This window comes from Apis mellifera, linkage group LG5 (assembly GCF_003254395.2).
Source record: "Apis mellifera strain DH4 linkage group LG5, Amel_HAv3.1, whole genome shotgun sequence".
NCBI classification, from domain to species: Eukaryota; Metazoa; Arthropoda; class Insecta; order Hymenoptera; family Apidae; genus Apis; species Apis mellifera.
In genome coordinates, this window is record NC_037642.1 from 1172469 (window position 1) to 1197784 (window position 25316).

Consider the following 25316-nt stretch of genomic DNA (forward strand, 5'->3'; position numbering starts at 1 on the left):
AGTAATGAGATTGTGTTCTTGATTTTTATAAATTACGTAAGTGACATTTATATAAGTTTGTCATTTATTTCAAACAAAATTTTAGAGATTTTAATAATAGAAAAGCATTTTATAATTAGAATTATTTTAATCCAATTATATCATCAAATTTTTAATTTCACAATTAATATGCGCAAAAATTTTAAAATTATAATATTCCAAGATAAGAAAAATGAATTTAATGATATAAATAATTATTTCATAATAAATAACAATCTATTTATTATGATATGATATAAGATTTAAAATCAGATTTTAATATTTGATTATAAACTCTAATTTTTAATTTTTTTCAACTTCCATATCAAAACGAATATAAAAAAGGAATTTAATTAAAATTTATCAATAACTAATCTAGCTCTAAAATCTGATTTTAATATTCGATTTCAAACAAAAATATCCTATTTATATTCAATTATATTGTCAAATACATATAACATTCAATCAATAAACTAATATACTTAAAAAAATATATTTAAAATGTATATTGCAATAAAAAATTCTAATGATAGAAATTATTTTAAACTAATGATATCATTAAATATATAATCTTTATTATTTAAATAAAATCTTATTGATTTGAATTATCTTATCAAATATGTCATCCAAAATATTGTTCATGATTTAGTCAATTTTTCATTATTTTATTACAGCTATTTGGCTTTAATTTCGATATTTTAAATTAAACGAAAAACTTTTTAGACGAAAAATTTAATGATGATCACCTAACATAAACACTAAAGAAAAAAAATTAATGAGTGATAAATTAGATTAGATTTTTTGGCTTATTGCTTAAAGATAACTGCATTTATAAAAGTTTTTTGTAAATATCTCTTGTAAATTAATAATTAATAAATTATAGATTAAGTTAGATTTATTCCAGTTTACACAATTCATTAATTTTTGGTTAAAAATTCTACCGACTTTTCATAATTATTATATTTAAAAATTCACGTGACAATTTCATTATGACTACATTTCTTAATTCTTTAATCAATTAAAAATTGACAAAAATTTTTTGTAAACATCTTTTATAAATTAATATTTCAAGAATAATTATCAAATCCAAATCAACATTTAATGTATCTACAGTAATTGTACTACGATAAATAACAAATCTAGCTTCAAAAATCGATTTTAACATTTTTATATTCACAGAAAAAAATCCCGGTGACGGAAATTATTCTGAAAGCAAGCATAACCTTCAAACTTTCAATTTTACGTACCGTCGCGTCCAAGCAACATTCCCAAATTCAGATATAACGAAAACTCGATACAATACGAGAGAACGAGCAGAAACGCTGTAAATCATCGATGATCGCGATGGCAGGAATGGTCGGCCGACTGACCAATAGGAATGGACGTTTCGAATGGGCGCGCGGCCATTCCCGCGCGTCCTTGCAGCCGATCGTGAAATATCGTCGGACGTTAAGCGGTCCGCGTGTAATTTACTCGGGCTGGCCTCGAATTAGAATTCCTGCCTAGGGCCGAGCAACCTCGTATCTAAATGGTAATGGATCCGCGTCACGCTAAAGAAGCGAGGGTTTGCCAACGGATAGTGAATCAGGTGGCGAGCATCTAATGGGGTTTTCGAGAGACATTGGCGGGCATCGAATAGTGGCCGCGTGCATCTGCGAATGGGGCTTACGGTACTGTCAATTATCTTGCGAAAGAAAATGAAAGCGTTCGAGGTTTCGTCGTTCTTATTGACGTTTGCCATTTGTTCCGCGATTGAAATAGACTCGCGAACCAAGTACGTGTATTTATGCGTTGATGGATGGAAGTTTGTTGTTGTGGTTTTTTTAAGAATTGATGGATTCGTTTAAAAATTTATCTTGGAATATTATCTCAAGTTACTGTAAAATAGGAATATAAGAACAAGATTCTATTTTACTATTTCGTGATTTGTAATAAAAGTTATTTTCTATAATAATATTTAAGTTATTAAAATTTGAATTTGATCAAATTTTGTAAATATTTGATTTATCGTGCAAAACGTAATTTAAAAAAATTATTTATTTCTATATATTACATTTAAAATATTAAAAATTCTTATTATAATTTATTTTCCATTTAAGTAACTTGAAATTAAAATAAAATTGAAAAATTATTTGAAAATATTTGAAACTATTCAGAAAGAAAATTTGTAAACATACTGAAAAATTATCAAATTAAATAAAAAGAAAATAAAATAATTTTCTTTGTCTTTCTCTTCTGAAGTAATTTTTATTACATATTACATTATATTACAAATTATTTATATTAATTATATTTGATCAATGTATAATCATCAAATTTGAACAGATGTATATTAACGCAATTCAACGATTCTTTGAAATTCGAGTATAGAGAATCTAATTAACATAGTGAGTTCATTACGTGAATAGCTACAGATAAAAGTGATTTTCTTTAATGAATGAAATACGTTTCATTCATAAATGTGAAGGTTTCTAAGAGATATGTGAAAATTTTATAAACGAAATATTCTGTTGATAAATATTCGCAAAAACATTAGAACATTTCAAAAAATAATCAAATTAATATTCAGAGATTTTCCTTTTACAAACGATGCTAATTTTGTTCATATTGTTTCTTTTTTTCATATCATTTTACCACTTTATATTTTTCATTATTTCATTCTTAAATTCATTTGAGTATCAACAATCTATAAAAAGTTATTAGCTGTATAATTAATTAATTTATATAATATTGTTACATATCAAATATCACGATATTATAAAAATCATACTAAATTTAAAAAAAAAATCAGAAATTTAATAAATGAAAAATTTTACAAACGAAATAAAATATATCGTTATATTTATTACAAAGATTGTAATAAGATTATTTTTCTGCAGCATTCCAATAATGATATTTGTTAATATAACGTTTGCGTGTAACAGAATCGGTGACATGGAACTCGACTGAAAACACGGGCTGTCCCGAAAGCTAATATTATTAGTGGTACAATAGAGTCTCGATTATCCGATTCGGTCGGAGCCACTGCACAAGGAATGCTGTGGAATAAAGTTTACCCTTTGACGTGCCCCCATCGTGCAAACGTTGGATGAATGGGGAGTTACCAAAGCATATGCGCGTTATGAACTTCATGTACCGTATCGCAATATTGCCTTCTCACGAAATCATCGTTTGCTGCTTTTCAGGAACATCCTAATTTCGTTTGATAATAATAAAATCGATCAGATGGAGTGATAGAAAATGATGGTAGATACGAATATGAATTAAACATTTCTTTAGTTAGGTCGATTTCTGATTTTAAATATTTTTGTTTTCAATTATTCGTGTTACATTTTTCATTTGTTTCAATGACAAATAATATTCGATTTTGAGATATAATTTGAATATTTTTTACAAGACTTCCTATAAGAATTTTTCTATAATATATATTAATATTGTAAAAGAAACTTAATATTTAAAAATTATACTTATAAAATTCTATTAAAAAATTAACAATTTGATCTGAAAGGATTAAGGATGATTATGATGATCGTCATTAAAGAATGAATGAAATAATTATTGATCTTTGTAAAAAAAAAAATGCTAATTCAATTTAAAATTTTTGCATTCACAATCCAATAATTTTTTCTAATTTTTAATACTTGAAATACTTAAAATTCTTTATTATTCTAATATTTGGTGAAACATCAATATTTATTACTCATCTAAAACTTTTAACATTTGAATACTTTAAAATATTCTTCACTACTTTCCTTTATTTCGATTATTTTTAAGAGATTTTTAAGAATTGAATTTATATCACAATCACAAATTCTCTAAAATATCTTCACGTAACCAACAACTCCATCCTCCATTCGATCCTCCTATCTTAGTCATTCGATTTTATCGGACGAAGGAAACAAGGAACTGAGCCGTTTCCAAAAGATTCTGCCACTGATTTCGGATAATTCGACGAGAACGACACGTAGCCACCGCGCGAACTAACTCCGTAAATGTGGCGAGTATGTGCCTTTCCCTCGGCGTAGTATCCCGGGCGAAATCGACGAAATAAAGGGCGGGAGGAAGGGTTGTATATAATATACTGATTTTCGCGTGCACGGATATAAGGAGGGGGATATATTTGCCGCACGTCCGTGCCAGATTTCCTTGAGTTATATTTTCGGCAAATGCGGGGGAAAATACGTTGTGTTCGAAACGTTTCCAGCCTGGCCTGGACAAATGTTTCACGGCTCCATGTGCATCTGGTGCTCCACGTTTTACGCTCGTGGATAGAGAGAGCGTGCCGTTTTATCGCGAGCACCAATCTATTCTTTGATTGCGCCATTGTGCGTTTTCTCGGTTTACGTACTCCCTTCGAGGGAAAAACAGGACAAAGAGCGAAGAAACGATGTCGTTTCAACCGTTTCCTTTGCCTTCCTCTTGCCATTGTTCTTTCTGCTTCGAGGAAGTGGAGAAGGGGAGAGGAGTAAGGAAGGGGTGGCATCTTTGAAGGAAAGATTAAATATTGGTAATTGGTACGTATCTCGAGATGGAATTTCGAAATTCGCACAATTTTCTTTTTTTAGCAATGAATTTCGAGTATTCCTGGATGAGCGCACTCTCAATTTTAATTCTTTTATTGTTTGTGCTCGGTTTATACAGCTTCATTTGTTCCATTTTGCATTCAGATTACAAAAAAATTCATATTTCTTGTAATTTAATATTTTCCTGTATAAATCCAGCGAGAAGAATCAATTAATTTAGATTTGATATTTTTATATGTTTGAGAAAATAAAATTGATTTTTTTATTAATTTATTTATGAAAATGCATCAGATTGGTCGCAAAATTTTTCGCATTTTGAAATATATTATAAATATTGAACAATTTTTTTCTTTACAATAAATTCTTTCTTAAGATCCACTTCTTCGTGATTTTAGAATTATTTTCGAAAAATTTTATTATATTATATTTCACTGTTATTGAATTCTATTTACAATATACATATATATATATACATTTTACGTGCAATTTTCTCGAGTTTATATATACATTCTTTCTATATAAATAGTCTTCTTGTATAATAAAATATAAACAACTTACGTTCCAGATCATTTATCAATAAATTTTTGCTCATTATGTACTTAATAATACACACACACACATACACATTTTCTATGATCAAGATTTCACAAGGGGTAACAAATTCCTCACTTCTCCAACTTTCCATCGTCATTCGTGATAAAATTATCGAATAATGAAGGAACCACCTGTTTCAACATCTCTTTCCTCAAATAGTCGCGCGCATTGATGATACTATAACACAATTACACAAGTTATGGCTGGATTTACCCGATCTCCAACATATACACCGTTTCACAATGGGCCCGTGACAGGTAGGTTCGTGTTCCTTGTCGATAAATCCCTCATTCAGATCCACTTCTTCACGGTCGGCCGTGCGTTCCGCCATGCGGAACCGTCCACTCGTACAGTCAATTTAGAGTGGCCGTACCTCGTGCGGTAGATAGAGGCGACCTTTTTAACTGTGCTCCGTTACGCATAATTTACGTTCATTATCTTTAATGGGCGGGCTATTAAGAGGGGCGCGAGTAATAGTATGGCAATACCACTAATGCTTCCGCTCCCCCTTACTTTATACCTTCTCCACCTTTTCTCCCCATTCTTTCCTTCTCTTTCTCTCGCGTGTACACAACCACACGTACGCGTCTCTCCTTTTCCTTCTCTCTCTCTCTCTCTCTCTCTCTTTTTCTCCTTTTCTTTCAGGCTGTTCGTTTCGCCATTTTTCTGCCAGCCACGGTTTAGAGGGCGCGCGCGAAGCAAACGATGCCGGGAGAGCATTACTCTTCGCGCGGGAGAATGCAATAATCGGCGAACGATCGTTCGTCCCGAATAAAAGTATTTTTTTTTTTCTTTTCTTTTTTTTACGTGGAATGGGTAATTCGATGGGAATCGATGGACGATCGTTTTTCTTCCTGTTGTCACCTTTCTGTTTTTCGCTTTTTCTCATTAACGAACGTGTTAACGACGATCCTTTTTTCTGAATTTTTTGCAGAGGGGCTGGATTTCTTCTCGTGATTTTTCAATCCTCGATTTCTAGGATAGTTTCCATTTTTGATTGAACGTAGGACGAAAGATAAAAAGTTTCGATAAAATGTATTTCATTCTGCGTAGGTGGATTCGCGGTGTGATTTGATTTTGCGGAATCTTATCGAAGATCATTGAGTGGATTTGATTTATTATAGATTGTCCTAATTTTTTACATACTTTTTTTTTTATAATTTGTAAGATATTGTACAATTTGCTTTATATTCATATTAATTTGAACATTTTAAGCTTTTTTTGTCAAGACGAATTAATAATATTAAGTGGAATAATGTTTTAAAAATAAAATATATAATATATAATAAATAAAATAAAATAATAAAAGTTTAAAAAATAATTTTTAGATATTAGTACGAAACACTTTATATAAAGTATATAAAATTTCGTAAATGATAAAATATCATATATATATATATAAGTATGATTACTAATAAATCATGAAAAAAATAAAAGAAATTTGTATATTGAAGAAAATGAAAAGAACTTTGGAAGAATCTAAAATTATTCTCAAATGAATTCTTATCGATTTTAAATGATAACTTGTTATTTAATTTCTTAATTTTTTCATTTAATAAAAAATTAGAGATTAAAAAGAATAGCCTAATATCTATCTTGAAAAAAAATAAAATATATTTAATAAAAAATATATGACAATTATCAAGCTTCAATTTTTGTTTGTCAGAAAATTTTTCAATAAAAATTGATTAAAGTAGAATATAAATAAGTCTAGCGCTATTTATCTAAATAGCGAAATTAATTTTAATTTTTGTTACACGAAATTTAAAATTTATTATTTTAGATAAATAATGATGAATTCAATGCACATAGCATGCATCAGGATATGCAATAAAAAATTATTTAATACATAAATATTATCGATAGAAATTTATCTAACTCAAAAATTTTGATTTTAATGGAAATTTTTTTACGTAATATATATATTTCGTAAACTTTATAATTTTCTGAGAAAAAATATCCTTTTTTTCATTGAAAAAAATTGATGTATCCAATTTTGTATACAAAAATTCAAGGAATTGACGAAGATAAATAATAGTGAAATGAATCATAAATTCCTATCTATTGTACGAGTAAACTTTATTCAAAAATTTAAGTTATAAATTCTTCAGAAATAACTACTTATTCATACCTTAGTAACGCAATCATATTCTCAAATTCATTATTGTTTCCACTTTGAATCCTATTGAAATCAGATTATTAATGAATTTTCAGCTTATATATCTCAATATCTTATTCAACTTAGTTTTTAAATCCTTCATTGTTTTAATTCCACTTTTAATTTTTAATTCCATATTCATTCTTTTAATCCTTTCACAATCTCTCAATTTAATACAATCTTATCATTAAATATAATTTATTTAATATGAATTTTATTAAAATATAATTATACGTGTTATATCATCATCTCAATTATCAAAAATACAAACAATTTTCATACGAAGAATTAAATTCTTTAATTAAACTCTTGCAGATTGTGATGATAACAAATCAAAATTAATGCATGTAAATGTTTATACTATATTTGCAAAAAATTTAAATGTATAAAATTTACATGGTATACAGAACGATGCAAAATATCTAAGACAAACAACACATTATGATATTTATTTAAATCACACTTTTATCATGCCCATAAAAATTTCCATTTGCATAAATATTCAGCCTATTAACATATAGCGAATTTTACTAAAATCATGTTCCTTGAATTCCAAACATATATTACATATCTCACAACAAATAATTACATAATATCTTAATTACATTATCACAACAATAAATAACTTTCTCTTAACAGATTTGACATTTCATCATTTTCAAAATTCTCAAATCCCTGTTGCCCTTTTGATTCGCTATCAGAAAAATTCTACGAAAGAACATGAAAAAAGAGGTAAATTCTTGGACACAATAAAAGTTGCCTCAATCGTTCTATAAAATTCCATTCAACCAAGCGATCATCGTGATTTTTCGCGACCAGTTTCATCGCTGTCTTACTTCTCTTTGGCAAAACTGCGTCCGAACTTTTGCACGACGGTTCACTCTTCGTTCATTCCTCGGACGGTCTTCGCAACATTCTGGCACGAGTATCTCCGAATGTCTTTCGACCTGTCACTTAGCGTTCCAAAGAAATAACATTTCCTCCTTCAGCATCAGCGCGACATTGTCGTCGTCGTCGTCGTCGTCGTCGTCGTCGTCGTCATGGCTCTCGTTGTCCGCGTCACCTTCGTTGGACACCCCAGTTTTCCCCTCTTTCCTGCAGGACATCGCGGTGAACAGATCCTTGTCCTTCCGTATTTTTGTTTCTCTCCAAGCATTCTTGTGTCCGACCAGGATCCACCCTTGCTAAACGTTGTGTCACTGTCAGCTTGAATAATACATGTACAAAACGTGAAACGTTCAACTTGACGTTGTTTGTCCTCTACGAAAATACTCTATGGTATGTGAAGCGATTTTTATGGAGGAGATGGTGTGTTTAATAGTCGAAAAGTCTTGGCATGTGTAGTGTAATGGTTTTATTTGAACGTTGTAATTGTTAAATTTTCATTGTGGAAGGTTGCGATGATGGAGGGTAGTTTATTGTTATTTAATATTTTTTAAGAAATGATTTATGAAGGTATAATAATAATATTCTGTTGATTGAACTTTACAGCATTAAAAATTGCTACCAAAGTATCATCAAAATTATTCTAATTAATAAACATTTTCTTATTTTAGAATTAATAAGAAGTATTCCTTTCTTTCTTGAGAAGGAAAATATTATTAGCTATATATATTAGCTATATATATTTATAATTTATTAGCTAAATGATAATTGTAGATAACGAAACAAAATTTTCTTGTTTGTTATTATTGATATTTTAATATTTTTTTCATAGTTCAATAAAATTCTATTATTATTATAAAATATATTTATTTATATCATAAAATACAATTTATCAATATAAATTTGTCAATATAAATTATAATAAAAAAGGAAAATATATAAAATATAAATTGTATATTATTACAGAGAGAACAAAATAATTTGATTATCTGAACTAATTTATTAAAAAAAATATTAATAAAAATCTTTCACAAAAAAGACTACATAATAGATACTAAGTGAAAACAACTTTGTTTTCTTAAAGAGAAATATAATTTTAATCTATTAAATGATACAGCAAGTTGATTTTTTATAAAAAGAAAAGAATATTTTAATTTAAATTTTGAAAAGACAAGAAATTCAAATCAATACTTATCCAATTTTCCTTGTTAATTGTAATTGTAATGTAATATATTTGATAAAATTTAAATTAAAATACCTTATAAACATTTGAAAATAAATCAATCTTTTTTTAAAAAATAATACTTAATTAATACACTAGCAAACATAATTCCATTTTAAAACTTGTTTTATGTATTCACCTTCGTGTACTCACCTGCGAAAAAATTATCAAATCTAATATCATTCAATTTTACATCTAAAACATTTTTTCTATAATCAAAATGAAACAAGATATTCAAAGTGATCAAATTATTCACTCTGTTACACAAACATCTTTATTAACAGACATATATCCCTGAACAAAGTTTGTTAATTTAAACAAGCGTAATTTGATAGGTACACACGCGTATTATACACGTATTTCGTTGGACGTAAAATCTTTTCACAGAGGTTCCGTGTTTCGGTAACATTCGAAGGCTAAAGTAATTCTTGGCGCGGATTTCCTGTGTCGTCCCGGTAGTCAACAACTCGGTTAATGTTTCATCTCTCTCCCTGTAACTACGTATCTCCGTGTGTTTCAGGGATTGCCTTCGACATGAATTGGATGCACTGACGTCATCTGGAGTTCGCTACACGGTGAGTACACCTATGCAACGACGTGACCCGGCACACTCGACGATAATTCGACCAGGATGTACGCTTTGAATTTTCTCGAATCGAGTCAATTCGAGTGTTTATCTCGAATTTACCCGTGCACGCTTTCAAAAGATCCTTTTGTATCCGTAAATTACGTTTTTTTCAGACTTTTTAAGCTGTACAGAATGCCTCCGAAATTATAATGCTTGATGGTGATTCTATATGCAAAAATAGGTCAAAAAGAAAAAATGATATTTTTTTCGTTTAAGGCTCTGTTTTCAAATAAATTAAATTTGAAAAATTTCAAATACAATGAAATTGTAATTTAATTTCCAATTGGATAAATGAAATATTGATGTATGTAAATTATTATTAACTATTTTTCGTATTTGTTTTCGAGTTATAATAAATTTTATGTTGGATTAATTCTATTGAGAAAAATTACTAATTAAACTAATTCCATTATTTATAAATTATATATTGTATCATATATATAATGTTCATTGATATTCGAAATATTTCGTGAAAATATTAAGCAAGTTTGTTAATTCGAATTATTGTATGTAGAATATATTAATAAAATAACTCGAAAACAAAATAAAGTAGAATATATATTTATATGAAATTTTTTTATCATTTTTAAGCATTTTGTATTTATTAATTTCAATGAAAAATTAATATATACATTTTTATCAAAAATTATTTTAAATCATTTTCAAAATATTGATTAATCATAATTTTTTCCAATACATATCGTTTAAAATTTCTTTTCCAAATATCTTCTTTAATATTATTTTATATTATTATAATTATTTTAATTAATTTTTCAATTATATCGCAATAACTGTGCACAAATCCTTTTCTAATCTCTCTCATAATTTTTATCACCTGAAATCAAAAAGAGGGAGAGGAAAAAAATCTGCTCGGACCAAAGAACACCTCTCCGCGGTAGGTAAAACACACCTTAACACGGTTATCCGAGCCATGAATAAATTTAACGCGACGACCGAGATTACGAGATTGGTCAAGTAATAATGCGCGTGAAAAGAGGCGTGCCCTTACCCCCATCGTAGACGTTATCGAGTAAAACCATCCCCTTTCCACTTGAAACGACTTTCACGTATACACGTACATGCAAATCCTTCTGGATAATGTGTATACAAGGTGTTCTAATTTTAATTTATAAATGAAAAATATTCGCTGTACAAAGTGTCCTACGGAAGTGGAATAAATTATAATCTTTCAAACAGTGATCAATGAAGCATAATTTGAATTGTTCGTAATTTTTGTCCGCATTGGTGCTTCTGGAAAATGTAATTGCATTTCTTCTTAGAATTTTTACGTTTATTCTGTCTCTGTTTTAAAGAAAATGTTTTTTGAATTTTTAATACATTAATCAATGCAATTTCTTTTTTTTTTCACAAAAAGATATTAAGAGATATTTATATTATAGTAAAAGATTCAAATTATATATGTTTTAAATTAATAATTTTTTACATAAATTACATAAATTAATCCTCTGTTGATTGAATTTTTGAAATACATTATATATTTTATTATTCTTTCAAAGTTTTTTAAAGAATAAACTATTTAAAAAAAAAGTATAAAATTTACGAATGAAAACTATAAAATAATATTTAAAAAATATTGAAAAATAACAAACAAAATTTTTAGAGATTTTTTGAAAGCTTATAATATCTAAAAATTTTTTATGAATTTAAAAGATCTAAATTGTACGATATTAAAAAAAATGACTACTGATGGAAGATAATAATATAAAATAAGGAAATAATAAACTACATTGATTGATTGATTAAACAATTATTAAAAATTATATGATTTCATTTAAAAAATGTTATAAAATTAAATTATTTTTTTAAAAAAATTGAATTCCTTTTTGAACATTCTTTTATACAAATAATTTATACGATAAAATAAATTAGATAAATTATATGTTATAAAACAATATAAATAGATAGACAGTGATTTTTTATGTAAAAAAAAGAATACTTGCTCTTTTTAGAATAAATCATATATTGAAAACTTTTCAAGCACAAATGAATTTAAATAATTACAGATTAAATATAAATAAATATAAATAAATTAAAAAATGTGAAATAAAATATTCTCATTTAAAAGTTTTCAAATACCATATTCATCAATGTCCACTATCTTCAATCTCAATATTCTCAACAACAAAATTTAAATAATAACAAAGTCTTATTCTATACTTTTCATTTATTTTATAGAATAATAAACGTATAATTCACTTTATTCGCCATAAACCTTACAACTTTTTTCACAAACAAAAGAATCTCATTTTTTCATTCTCTTTTTTTTTTTTTTTACCTTTCATGTATAACCATTCATTCCAAAATACCCTATGTCTTCTACACATGTGTGCAATTCCGGTTCACAGACGCGCGCTCGACTCGAAGACTCTCGTAGAATCGTCCACAAGTGACAAATGGAGGTGGCGAGGCGCTCGAAAACATTTACACCGAATCGGATTAACGCGGGTATTTAATCCCGCCCGCGGCTTTTCTCCTTGGCACGAAAATGAAAAGCAAAGAGGCAGGTAAAGAAAAAAAAAAAGAAAAAAAAAAATAAGGTGTATTAAAAAAATAAGGCAAAACAGGGAGGGGAGTGGGAGGCGAGGAGTTGACAGGGGAGACGTTGAAACATGGCGGTGCGGACGCTGTGAGAAGGGGGCGAGGGGCGGAATTGCGAAGAAGGTAGGAAGATAGAGCTCGCCTTCGATGAAATCTCATCTCTTTAATGGGAGAAACTTTTCCACCGAGCGAAGTCATCTCCCTCGAGCTTTCTCATCGAGTATCGGATTTCTGGCTGATCGCGCGCCGCCGCTGCGAACGACACAGACACCCTTGAATCCCCGCCGCCGTCAGGAGGGGGTGCTTTTTTTTCACGAGAGTTAACGGTTGAAAGGAAGAGGAGAAGGGAAGGAAGAGAGAGAGAGAGAGAGAGGAAGAGTTCGTGTCCGTGTTTTTTAATCATCCTGAAAAGGAGCCTCGAACGTGTCGCGTCTTACGTTTGAATCGAGGAGATCGATGGAAGGGGTTGAGCTCGCGAACCTGTTCACGATTATTTGTAGCGGGGGTGTCGAGGGCTATTCGTTGAACGGTGTCGTGTCTGTTGGACATTCCGTGATGCGTGCTATGATTTCTCTTTTCGTTTCGGAGTGGTAGAGAGATGACGTGAGAAAATAGAGATAGGGAAAGGGGAAAGGAATGAAAGTTGTTGGAAGAAGATACGAAAGCGATACAGTTGTTGATAGTGTTGCGATCGATGAGAATAGTTGAATTTTATTCTTTTAATTTAAAATATGTTTCGCTTGTATGGAAATTTTTGTAAAAATGACAGAATTTATTAGGGAGTTGTCATGTCATGAACTCATTTATTATTTTTATACGAGATCTTGTGAATAGAAAAAGGATTTTTAAGGGATTTTTCTGATTTTGTTTCATGATTTTTCTCTCGCTTCAGATCTTTTTAATTTTTGGAATCTATATGCGTTTTTATGTTATTATTATCAGTGATATGATAATATGATAAAGCTATTATATATATATATATATATATATATATATATATATATATATATATATATATATATATATATATCATTAATTAATTATTTATTTTATCACATATTCTGAATAAATAAGAGAATAGAATATGAGCATTTTATTTTTTGATGTAAGATACCTGAGAATAATAATAAATGTTTAGATTAAAAAGTTTGAAGGATTTTATATGGAATATATTGTATATAAATATTGAATCTTATAAAACTTTTGATTTTTTTATATTTATTTTGAAATATAAAATTTTCAAAATTCCAATTTATGTAGCCATCAATCAAGTTTTTTCTCGCTTCAGATTTTTTAATTTTTGGAATCTATATGCGTTTTTATGTTATTATTATCAGATATGATAATATGATAAAGCTATTATATATGTCATTAATTATTTATTTATTTTATCACATATTTCCGAATATAAATGAGAGAATATGAATATTAGCATTTTATTTTTTGATGTAAGATACTGAGAATAATAATAAATATTTAGATTAAAAAGTTTGAAGGATTTCATATGAAATATATAAATATTGAATCTTATAAAACTTTTGATTTTTTTATATTTATTTTGAAATATAAAATTTTCAAAATTCCAATTTATATAGCCATCAATCAAGTTTCTCATGTTTCTCCATTTTTTCCAATTTTTCATTTCACTTTCTCATATTAATATCATAATCGAAAAATATGAATACTTCAAATCTTTATTATATAACAATTATTATAATATAACTTATTTTTTTCGTTTCTTTAAAAATCATAAAATAAGCTAAATTTTAATAAGCACGAATAGAAATTTTCTATTATATCTGAAACATGAAACAAAAAGATAATTATTCATAACAAATGTTATTTACTATAAAATATCATTTGCAAAATTAACAATATACAAATCAAAATCTTATTTTATATTCATACTTTCTTTTTTATTCATGTTATTAATTTATGAGACTAATATAAAATTTATTTTTGTAAATGATCAATTATATATATACATATATATATCAGACTTAAACAGAAATTGATATGAAAAAGGATAAAAAATAATATATAAAAACATTGCACACTTTTCAAAATTCTTCGATATCAATACTGAAATCACTTTTCCAGAGTTTTGAACAGTTTATTCCACGCTTTTAAAAACGGAAGAATAAGGAGTTAAAGTTGAAAAAGATAAGCTTCAGTGAAAACTGACGTAAGAGCAATGAAATATTTTGAAACGGAAGACATTCTGTTATAACAAGAGAAAACAACGGATTTAGCTTTTCTCTGATGGTACGCAGAGTGGAGGAAGATTAAATAATATTGAATGATAAAAACTTAATAAGCGATTAAAACTTCGTTTGCTTACGGAAATGTAGGAATTTGAAGCGTTATTTTTAGAATCGTTCGATGTGAAGATTTTAAAAATGCTTATAATATATTTGCACTTTATTAGAGAGAGAATATATATATAATCACGAAAAATATTTTAATTAACTGAAATATTGTTTACATGATGGAACCAAAATGGAAACTTAAATAGAATTTTGTTTATGTTTTTGGTATATACTTAATTTTTTAAATAATATTCTTAAAATTAATTATTATTGAAAAGATTAGTTTCTCTTCTCATATCATAAAATTTTAAAAAAAAATTAAAAAAATTTAAATTAATCTAAAGATTAAAGACAATATTTTTTCTTTAATTATTTCAAAAACAAACTTTATTTATTTATATTCTGTCTATGTATAAGAAATGTATTACATATAATCATTAAATGAATATTATTTACATTAAATAAAATTTACATCCTTAAAATAAATTTCAAAATGCGATATTGATCTCTTAAAATTATTTACAAACGAAGAGATTATCCTTCTCTCTCGATTCATAAAATATTCCAAAAATTTAAGTCGCTGTTGTAAAGATATTAAAAAAAAAAAAAAAAAGAACGAAAAAAGAAAAAAATATATATTTTCTTTAATTACCGTGAAAATGTACTGCCACGTGAACTTTTAAATCCCCATAATTTATCCCCTTTAAGGGAGTGAAGCCGGAGAATTTGAAACTGCAGGCACATAAAATGCTCGTAGTTAAACGCTTTTGAATTTATCGAGGTAATCGCAGCGACCTGAAATCTTCCGTTGCATCTTTGCAGTTGGTAGAGCACGTGAGCACGATAACTCGAAGGGCTGTGCAACTTGTTCAAGGAACGTGTTTGCGGCACTGAATCTCACGTACGTTCGCACACACGTATGCGACACACGTATGCATCATGTTCACCGCGTTTCGTTGGAAATTGCCATTGGAAAGTCGTAATTAGTTTAATCAGTTTCACATTGCTCTCTCTCTCCTCGACGTTGCGTCCGAGAGACTTACGTCACCCCGCGTTTTCTTCGTTCTTATGCTCGTAAAAAAGGTGTCCTTCCGTAAAAAGGATCGTCTTGAAATTTCTGTTGAAGTTGAAATGCTCGAATTTGAACTTACCTCCTATTACGAACGTTTAATGAGTCTGATTTATAATTCTGGGTCGATTTTGAACAGTTTCGAGAAAAATCTTTCGATCTTCAATTGGTAAGATTTTTTAAAACTTTCTTTTCGTAGAAAATGATTATTTTATTTTTCTTCAACTCAATGAAAAAGGAATCTATTTTAGAATAATTTATTTATTATAAAAGAAATGATATTCAAATTTAAAAAATAATTTTTGAAAGAATAAAAAAATTGCTTCCCAATTATTGACATTAAAAATCAATAAAAATATTCTTGAGCACAAGATATATATAAATTTTCGATCAAATGTATAATAATTTGAACAAAATTCTAGTGGTTATAATCAATAAATAAAGAACAAAGCTGAAAACATTTTATTTTTAATTTTATTTTAACTTCTAAGAATCGCTCTTTAAATTTTTGGATACTGAATATCTCGTATATGAAATATTTCACACGTTATAATTCCAAAACAACAAAAATTAGAAAAAAAATTATATTGTCAAAAATTGCTATCATTTCAAACTTGTTGCTTAATCACGAGTTAATTAAAACTTTTAATCTTTAAATATTTATAATAAAGAAAAATATGGAATCTATCTATGTGTATTTTAAATAAATGGATAAAGAAATGATGTCGCAGACCAATACTGGTATTTTCTGTGAGTTGTTTGATAAAAGACCGAGCGAAGAGGGCGGAGGAAATAAATCGAAGAGGGATAATGCCTCGAAACGTTCATGTCAATCTCAAATGCCGTCAGTCCCTTCTCAAGATTCGTCTTCGCTTATTCGAGTGCAGTAACAAATACCTTTGCTCGTTACTTGTCATTCATAAGGTTTTATGTGGAGATAGCTGAACGTGCCTCTGTTCTATTCGTTTTCGTATAAGTCGAACTGACATTCCAATTCTCCCCACCTTAGATATTTTCTCGCATTTTCGTATAAACGCATTGAAAGGAATATTTCTTTCAAATCTCTTCTACACGCAAAAAAAGGATATATTATTATAGTATTTTTGAAAAAAAATATATCTGTGCTGTTAATATGTTAATAATCTCGTAAAGGATTTTATTAAATAAAGAAAAGGTAAAAAAGAATTCATTGTTATAAATATTCGCAACATTTCTTAATTTTTCGAGATAATTTTTTTCTTATTAAAACGATTAATTTTTGTTCGATTAGAATTAATATTTTAAATTATAAAATAAATTATGTATTATCTATTCTCGGCATGAAATAGATTGCCAATTTTATCATAAAATTTTTATGAATATAATTGAATAAATCTTAGAAAGAAATGGAATTTAAATTTTTAATTTGCTTCAAACGTAATAATGCTTAATTTAGACATTTCGTGTTTCTTAATATGTTATGCATTGTGCATAAATTTATTAAAGATTATATTTTCTCAAATTAATTACGTCAAATTGGTGATGAAACATATGTAAAAAAATTTTCTTTAGCGAAAAAAATAAAGTAAGTATAATTTTTGATAAATATAATTTTTTACTTTTATATTTCATATTTTTGATTTAACATACCATAGTATCGTAACTTACATTTAAAAAATTACATGATTTTTGCCAACTATCTTTTTGTTATTAATTATATTTATGGAACGACAATATATTTTATCGTATTATTACATTCTTACTTTTTTCTATTTATTTACTTTTTCAGATTATTGAAAATATTGTTTGCCAAGAATATAGAAAAGAGACAACAATATTTTAGTAGAATTATCTTCAATCAACTTCGAGTTGTTTAATTTTTTATTCAATTATTAATACAACAATATTCTTTAATATGAAAATAATAGAAATTAAAATGTCGAAAAAAATAATATAATATTCAAGAACTCCTCAAATCAACGACTTTGTCATTTATCAAACTATAGAGAGACAACTTTATTAGACTAATCTAAAAATTAAAAAATCCGAAAGATAAAAAATTTGATTGCAATAATACTTGCTCGTAATACATATTCGTTTTAATCAAAAAGAAGATGATTAAAATTGATTTAAAATGAATCGAAAATATAGAACAAAACATTTCCATACAAAGATTCAGTTTCACGAAAATTGAATTCGACAATTTATTCATTACACGTGTAAATTATTTATATATCTTTTTAAAAGTATATCAATTTCGAAGACTGCTTCGTATATTCTCGCACTAAATTTCAATTCGAAGCAATTATAAATATAATTCTATTTTCAATCATCATCTGCAATATCTGAAATAATATCAAAAAATACCAAAATTGTTCTACATTCTCTAAAAAATACTAAATTATCAAATATCATTTCTGTATCTATACATGTTTTTAAATAAACCTGTCTAATTTAATTTTCTATGATGCTACTCACCATAAACGTTTCAAAAAAAAAAACATTTATCGAACAGAAAACTACTAAATTATCAAATATTATTTCTATCCTGTATCTATACATGTTTTTAAACAAATCTGTCTAATTTAATTTTCTGTGATGCTACTCACGATAAACGTTTCAAAAAAAAAAAAAAACATTTATCGAACAAAAAAGAAATTTCGCGTTAAAAATTGGAACCGTCTCGAGCAAAAGTTCCTTGGCCGTAAAATATTCGATTTATCGGCGTCCGTTCCATTCAAAAATCAGGCATCGAATCTCACGAATCGCATATACCGCCGGCCACCTCACGGAAGGCATTCGCAATACCTTCGCCCCTTTTCTCTCCGCTCCGGTAATCGGTCATTCGTATCTCGCGGCACTGATGGAGAACGTAGCGGTTTCTACGTGTTCCCGATCGAGACGCGGGGGCCACGTGATCGCGCGGCCAGGCCGATCTACGATCGAGCGGGTGAAAAATGAGCCGGCTTCTCCCGAGACGGGAACACAGGCCTGGCCACGCGAGCCAAGCGGCCACGCTACGTGACCCCCCGCCGAGACTTCATAAATCCGGCATCAATATCGAATAGGTGGCCCTTTTCTCTCACGTTTTCCGCGCACGCCACGCGGATCAAATTTATTGCGATCGTCGCCCGCTCTCGCGCTTCTGCGATTAATAGAATCTGTCGAACGCTACTGTGCTCTCCTTCCCTCCCCTTCCCCCTCCTCTCTCTCTTCACTTCTGCTTTTGCGCTGAATTTCGTGGAGATGTATAGTTCGTAGCGTATAGTTGGATAAATGGGATGTAGAGTAAGGTGAAACGAGGTAGAAATGGAACAGTTGTTTCGAAAAGGATACAGGATCGGTTAGTTGCGGGAAAAATTTAAAGAGGTTGATTGAATGAAGTAATCGATTATAATAACCATTATAAGTAAATTGAGCATTTTAAATAAGGTTATTAAGAATTGAATTAGTGCTTTGGTTAATTGTTTTCTATCAGATATATTATTCTTTCGGTTTTCTTTCAATTAAACGATTTCAAATTGATATAAAGATTTATAGTTTTAACTTCTCGCTTTCGTGGATCTTTTTTTTTTCGAAACAATATTCTATTAATAGGAAAGATTTTCTTCGAACAAATAAATTTTTTTGTCTTTTAAGATTCTGTCTCCTCACAAGACTTAACAAGAAGAAAAGACAGACGATTAGAGAATACAGTAATCTTTTTTCATTTTCATTTGAAAATCGTGACACGAAAATAATCTTTTTCATAGTTTAACGAATAATATTCGACATGCTATAAGAAATGTATATAATAATAAATTCATAGTATTTTTCTATTAAATGAATGGAAGAATAGAAATTTTTCTTCCGTACTTTTTACTTCTTGCCAAAGATTTCCTCTTTCTCGTATCATTTCTCTCCATCCACTTTTTTTTTTATTTAGAACTTTCATTTATTTTTCCCTCCATTCCTTCCATCCTTTCCTTTTCTCATATATATCTTCCCCCCTCCCTTTCTTTATTTATCAGCCCATCTTTCTGCTCCATCTTCTCTTTCGCTCCACCCCGCCCTTTAACGCAACAGTTAGAGCTCGCGTTCTCTATCAAAGGACCCTTGCAACCTGTTCACGAACACCTTAATCGTCCGACGAGGAGAAAGAAAGAAAAAAAAAGAAAAAAGCAAACAGAGAGAGGCGAGCAAAAGGCGCGTCGCGTCTCGTTGTTTCACCGAATGCATATTTCATCGAATCGACGCAACCCTCTCTAGACAATCATCTCGAGGGATCCTACACAAGATTTCTTTGGGAATCGAACAGGCCTCCGGGTCTACATCTTGATTAAAGCGATTGTTTCAACGAAGAGCACTTTTCTGCAGTCGCTGTCCCACTCTCCTCCTCTTCCCCTCTTCCCCTTCTTTCATTTCTAGATTTCTAGATTCCTCTCTTTCCCTCCAGAAACGTCCAAGCGTGATATCTACTTAATTACCGAAGCTTTTGTAAGCGAAACGAAGCAAGTGCTCGACAAAGACCGTGGGGAGGGAGAGGGGAAGGTGTATATACATATATATATATGAAAAAGGATAAAGGAAAAAAAGGAGAAAGGAAAGAAAGGGAGAAAAGGAAGGGGAGAGAGAGAGAGAGAGAGACATGGGCTGGTTGATACCGATGCTGGAAAAGGCTCGAGGAAATGTCCGTTGGTAAGAGGCATTTACATGTAAATGGCTCCATGGTTACGAAAGTCTGGTTGAGTGGGACGAGGAGAGGTGAAGTTAACGAGGCTCGATCGTCGGGAGGAAAAAAGAGAACGGCTGCCAGATGGAAAAAAACCAGGCATGGAGAAAGAAATGGGGGAGATATCGTTTCGTTTCGATTCAGACTTTTGTCTGTCGTTAACATCCATCGAACTTTTTCTATTTCTTGCCGCGCCTCAAATCACGATTTTTTAAAACAATTTTTATTACGTTCAACACGGAAATTGAATCTTTGCAAGACATCGAATGATTATGATAGTTTTTCTATTGTTATTTATTTATTATTGGACGTAGATTTGGCAAGTGATTCTTATAGAATCAATAAATGTAGAATAAAATTTTTTCATTTTCAAATAAAATAGATTCAAAAAATTTTCAAATGTAATAAAAACTTGACTTTTTTTTTTTTTATTAAATATAAAAATATCGATGGAGCTATTGATAAATGGTTATGTGTGAAAATAAGCAAAAAGTGTAGAATAAAATTTTATCGCTTTAATCCTTTTTTTAAGAAAATGTGTACGATCAAAGAGAATTAATTTTTAAATGAAAAAATTCTTTATTTAGTTTTAGAATTAAATTGCTAATAACTCGAAAAATAAATCTGAAGTAACATAACAATTTTTATTTTGTATATCAACTTTTGTGTTTGTTTCATTTCTTAAATTTTCTATTTCTATTTCGATTTTCTATTTCTCGTTTAATTTTCAATTTTCAAGGGATATTATATTTAATATATTATTTTATTATTTATTGCTATTACTTATTTATAATATTATAATATTTATAAAATATTCATAAAAGAGCTTCACTTATTTTGTGATTCAATTTCCTTAACTTATATACAGGTTTCAAAGAGTACCATCATTTCCTATTTATTTAATAATAAATTTAAAAGTATAAAACTATTTTATATTCATTGATAAAAATTTTACATTTACCAATCATAGTGAAATTCAAATACGATAGAACAATCTTAAAACTCTAAAACAAAAGAATATAAAAAATACATAGAGAAGAATCTATCCCTTTTAAATATCAAATTGTAAAAAACTTGATCTCTATTTAATTCAATGGAAACATATTTTAAATTCGACGAGCAATTTTAGAGCGAGAATGGAAATCGAAAATGGAGGATCAGAAATCGTCACGAGGGCTCGCGTGTATGCGCATTAGGTACTTACACGCGAGTGCCAAGCCAAACTGGTCCGACAAATAGTTGGAAGCCTTACGCTCGTATATCATTTGAGGATTTATGCAATGCAGAGACTCGTGTGTAGGTACGAGTGTATTTAAGCAAACGAGTCGCACGTGTAACTGTAAGTCACGAATAGTTTTCAACGAACAGTATATTCGATGTGTTTGCGTGGAGATACATGTATTTTTGAAGCTCGAAAAAAAAGAAAAGAAAAGAAAAGAAATAAAAGAAAGAATGAAAAATTGTGCAATGAATTTTGAACTTAATGAGCATTCTTCTTGATCTTTAAATTACGTTTCCCTTTTTATAATGTATTTACAATACACGATTATTTAATATTGGCTAGTATAAAGAAAATTGAATAATTATATTAGAATAGGAAAAAGAAAAGAATTGTTGATAATTAATTTATAAAAAGTATATAATATCTTGATATTTGAAACGTTCTTTTAAATATTCTCGAAATTCTTTCTTTAACTTTTTCTGTAATATCTCAAATTGCTTATTAAATAATAGACGCGCTATTGATTTTTCGATTAATTCCATTCTATCCTCCGATCTTCCATCCAAATCCATTTCTTGAGGGAAATTCCCACCTGTAAGGCTAGCCGAATAGGCTCCATCAGCTCATAAGCTGTCGGTTATAAACCCAAGATACGATGAACACACTTCAGGAGCACCTGACTGACGTCAATCTGTAATTGCATTTCTCGTGACGTGTGGATACATTTTGGTCGAATTGCGTCGGATTATCTGTTCTCAATGCGCGATAGCTTTCGCGATCCAGCTGGCGCTACATGGACAGGGCTGCTAGATCACGGTATTAGACAATCCTATTGAGGAGCTTTGTCTTTAATTAGGTATCGTCTTCCGATTTCAATGCAGACTCCCTTATCCTATCTACGTTTACTGTAATTTTAACGATGTATCGAATTTCACGGTGTGCGGAGGAAATGTTAAATACTCGATTTTCCTCGAATAATTTATCGAGTATACATTTTCTACCTTCTTTCTCCTGATAATAGCGATTTTATGATATTCTTGATTATTAAAATCAATGTGAACGAGAATTGGATTTTGATTATCTGAGAATCATAATAATGTAATATAGATAAATAGAATTAATACAAAAATATATGAAAAAAGCTCTTTTTTAAATATTAATTTATAAATATATTTCATACATTGAATTTCTCAGTTATATTTTTGCCATTATGATTAAAATAGTCATATTATATTCATATTCAAGATTTCATATTCAAGAAATATTTTCATTTCAGAAAAAAATATATTTAAATATATTCATTTTTATACCTTCTCAGAGAATTTTTATTATTGTAAGAAACCACCGATCGATAATTTCGATTCGTTTCACCGTTTGTTACCCATCATCTCGCCATGATTGTTCCGTCAATCATAATTCCATCCCGTGCGATTATCCAAGACGCGCTGATTTCTCCGAATATTCGAGTATAGAAAAAGAGGGAGGGGGAGAATCGCTCGAAACTTTTCAATTTCTCCGAATATACGAATTTTTCGGTTGGCCGGTCGGACGAGAGTACACAATGCGATAAAATAGAGGTGCGGAGATGGGTAACAAGGCCGCGGGAGAGTGATAGACCGATGGAACCGTAGACATTGAATCGGCCCCGTGTAGCCAATCATTGGAGGATCCTCCCATTCCCTGTTTAATCGTCTCAGCAACCTGGGTTCCGGCGGCGGCCCGATAATGAATACGCCCCGTAGCGCAGTTAGCTGCATCTGCACCCGACCACTCTTGGCCAGCGTGAAAATTCCCGAAACTTTGATACTCGCCACTTGGTCGCGGTTACATTCTAACTTTAGCCCTGTTCTTGGAAAATAAACGAGGCTGTGCGAGGATGGAACGGATGGAAGAGGAAAGAGGGAAAAAAGGAATAAGAAATTGTAAAAAAAAAAATTGGCGATATCTAATAGCTAATAGGATAAGATTTGAGCTGTATTGATGGGATATTGTGATTTTGATTTTGAAACGTTTAAATTATTATGTTATGCTCACTTACTGTGCATAAGATAGAACATCGAATTATGTGTTTTCAATGAGGAAAGGAAAGATTCTAAAGTTGATCTTTTCGTGAACTTTTGTAAATGTTTTGAAGATAGGCAATCAATAATTTAATATCAAATTTAACTTCTTATGGCTATATCTTAGTTTTGCTATATGCCTATACTTTAGTAGTGAGATCTTGTTTATTTGAAGTTCATTTTAGTGAGATGATGGTTTGTTCTTTTTGTTGCCAATTACAATTTATTAAATTGTAATTTAATTTATTAACAAATGTTAGAAGTTACTTTTAATATTAATATGTAAATTATTGATCTCAAAATTGGAAACCAATATAAGCTAAATAAATAATAAATTAATTCTATAAGAAATTTTATTATAATTAGATATATATATAATAAACATATAACAATTAATTTTATACAAAGGAAAAATTTATTCATTTTCCTTTATTGATCATATTTCCAAATTTAAAGTCATCTTATGATTTGTAGGGTTATTGAATTTGTTTAGATATACAATATACAATATACAATATACAATAATATAAAGTTGGATATAAAAAAAAATCTAAAATCTTGATCTTTTATTGAACAAATATTTTTAGAAAATTTTTCATCTTAAAATTTATATATTAAAGACAGATTATTAGATTATTAGAAATTTATGAAGAATTATAGCAACATTTTTAACCAATTATATCATCAATTATATCATGTACATATATTTTAAGTATATAAAAAATTTTTAATTAGTTATCTAATATAATTAGATTAATTATCAATACCCTATTTATAAATAAATCAACAAACGTCTAATTAAATTTAAATTTAAATTTTTTAATAAATCATTACGCCTATATAATTTTAGTTCTTCTCAAGGAGAGATCTGTTTTTGAGGCGATTCGCGTGAATCGATCTTAGAAAATGTTTCTGTCAGGCACAAGCCACCAGTATAAACTTTCAGCCGTTGATCGGTAAATTCATCTCCAGTTCCTTTCATTGAAACACAGAAAGTGTTCCACTCGAGGGAAATGGATTTCTTGTTCGGTCGTGTATCGTCATGGGAACAGAAACGTGTTTTACAGACTTTCATTTTGATCTCTGAAGGGGGACCGAATGTAAGAGTGTAATTTCTGTAACGATCGATGAACATAATTTTGAAACATTTTAAATATATTTTCAACAATTTGTATTTTGAAACGAAAGAAAAATGTCAGATTTTGTAAAGGATTAATATTTCTATTTTATATGTGTTAATTTTATAAATTTACACTTGAACATGATAATTGTAAAGAACTGTAATTATAATAAATAAATTAGAATTGAATTATATATTCTTCTAACAACGTATAAATAACAAAAAAAAATGATAATTAATGTAATCTATAGCTTGAACG

At 29.1% G+C, this 25316-nt stretch overlaps 1 protein-coding gene across 4 annotated transcripts in view; it reads left to right on the plus strand.

Annotated features, from left to right (window-relative positions):
* LOC408822 overlaps window positions 1-25316 on the plus strand; it is a 698419-nt gene that overhangs the window by 120405 nt on the left and 552698 nt on the right. For 3 of the 4 annotated variants that reach the window (XM_026440818.1, XM_026440820.1, XM_026440824.1), the window contains exon 1: window positions 9921-9975. The exons of the other annotated variant lie outside the window; for it this stretch is intronic. The gene's annotated coding sequence lies outside the window, so the exon portion shown is untranslated. Of the gene's footprint in view, window positions 1-9920; window positions 9976-25316 lie in introns of those variants that run through there. 4 annotated transcript variants of the gene reach the window in all.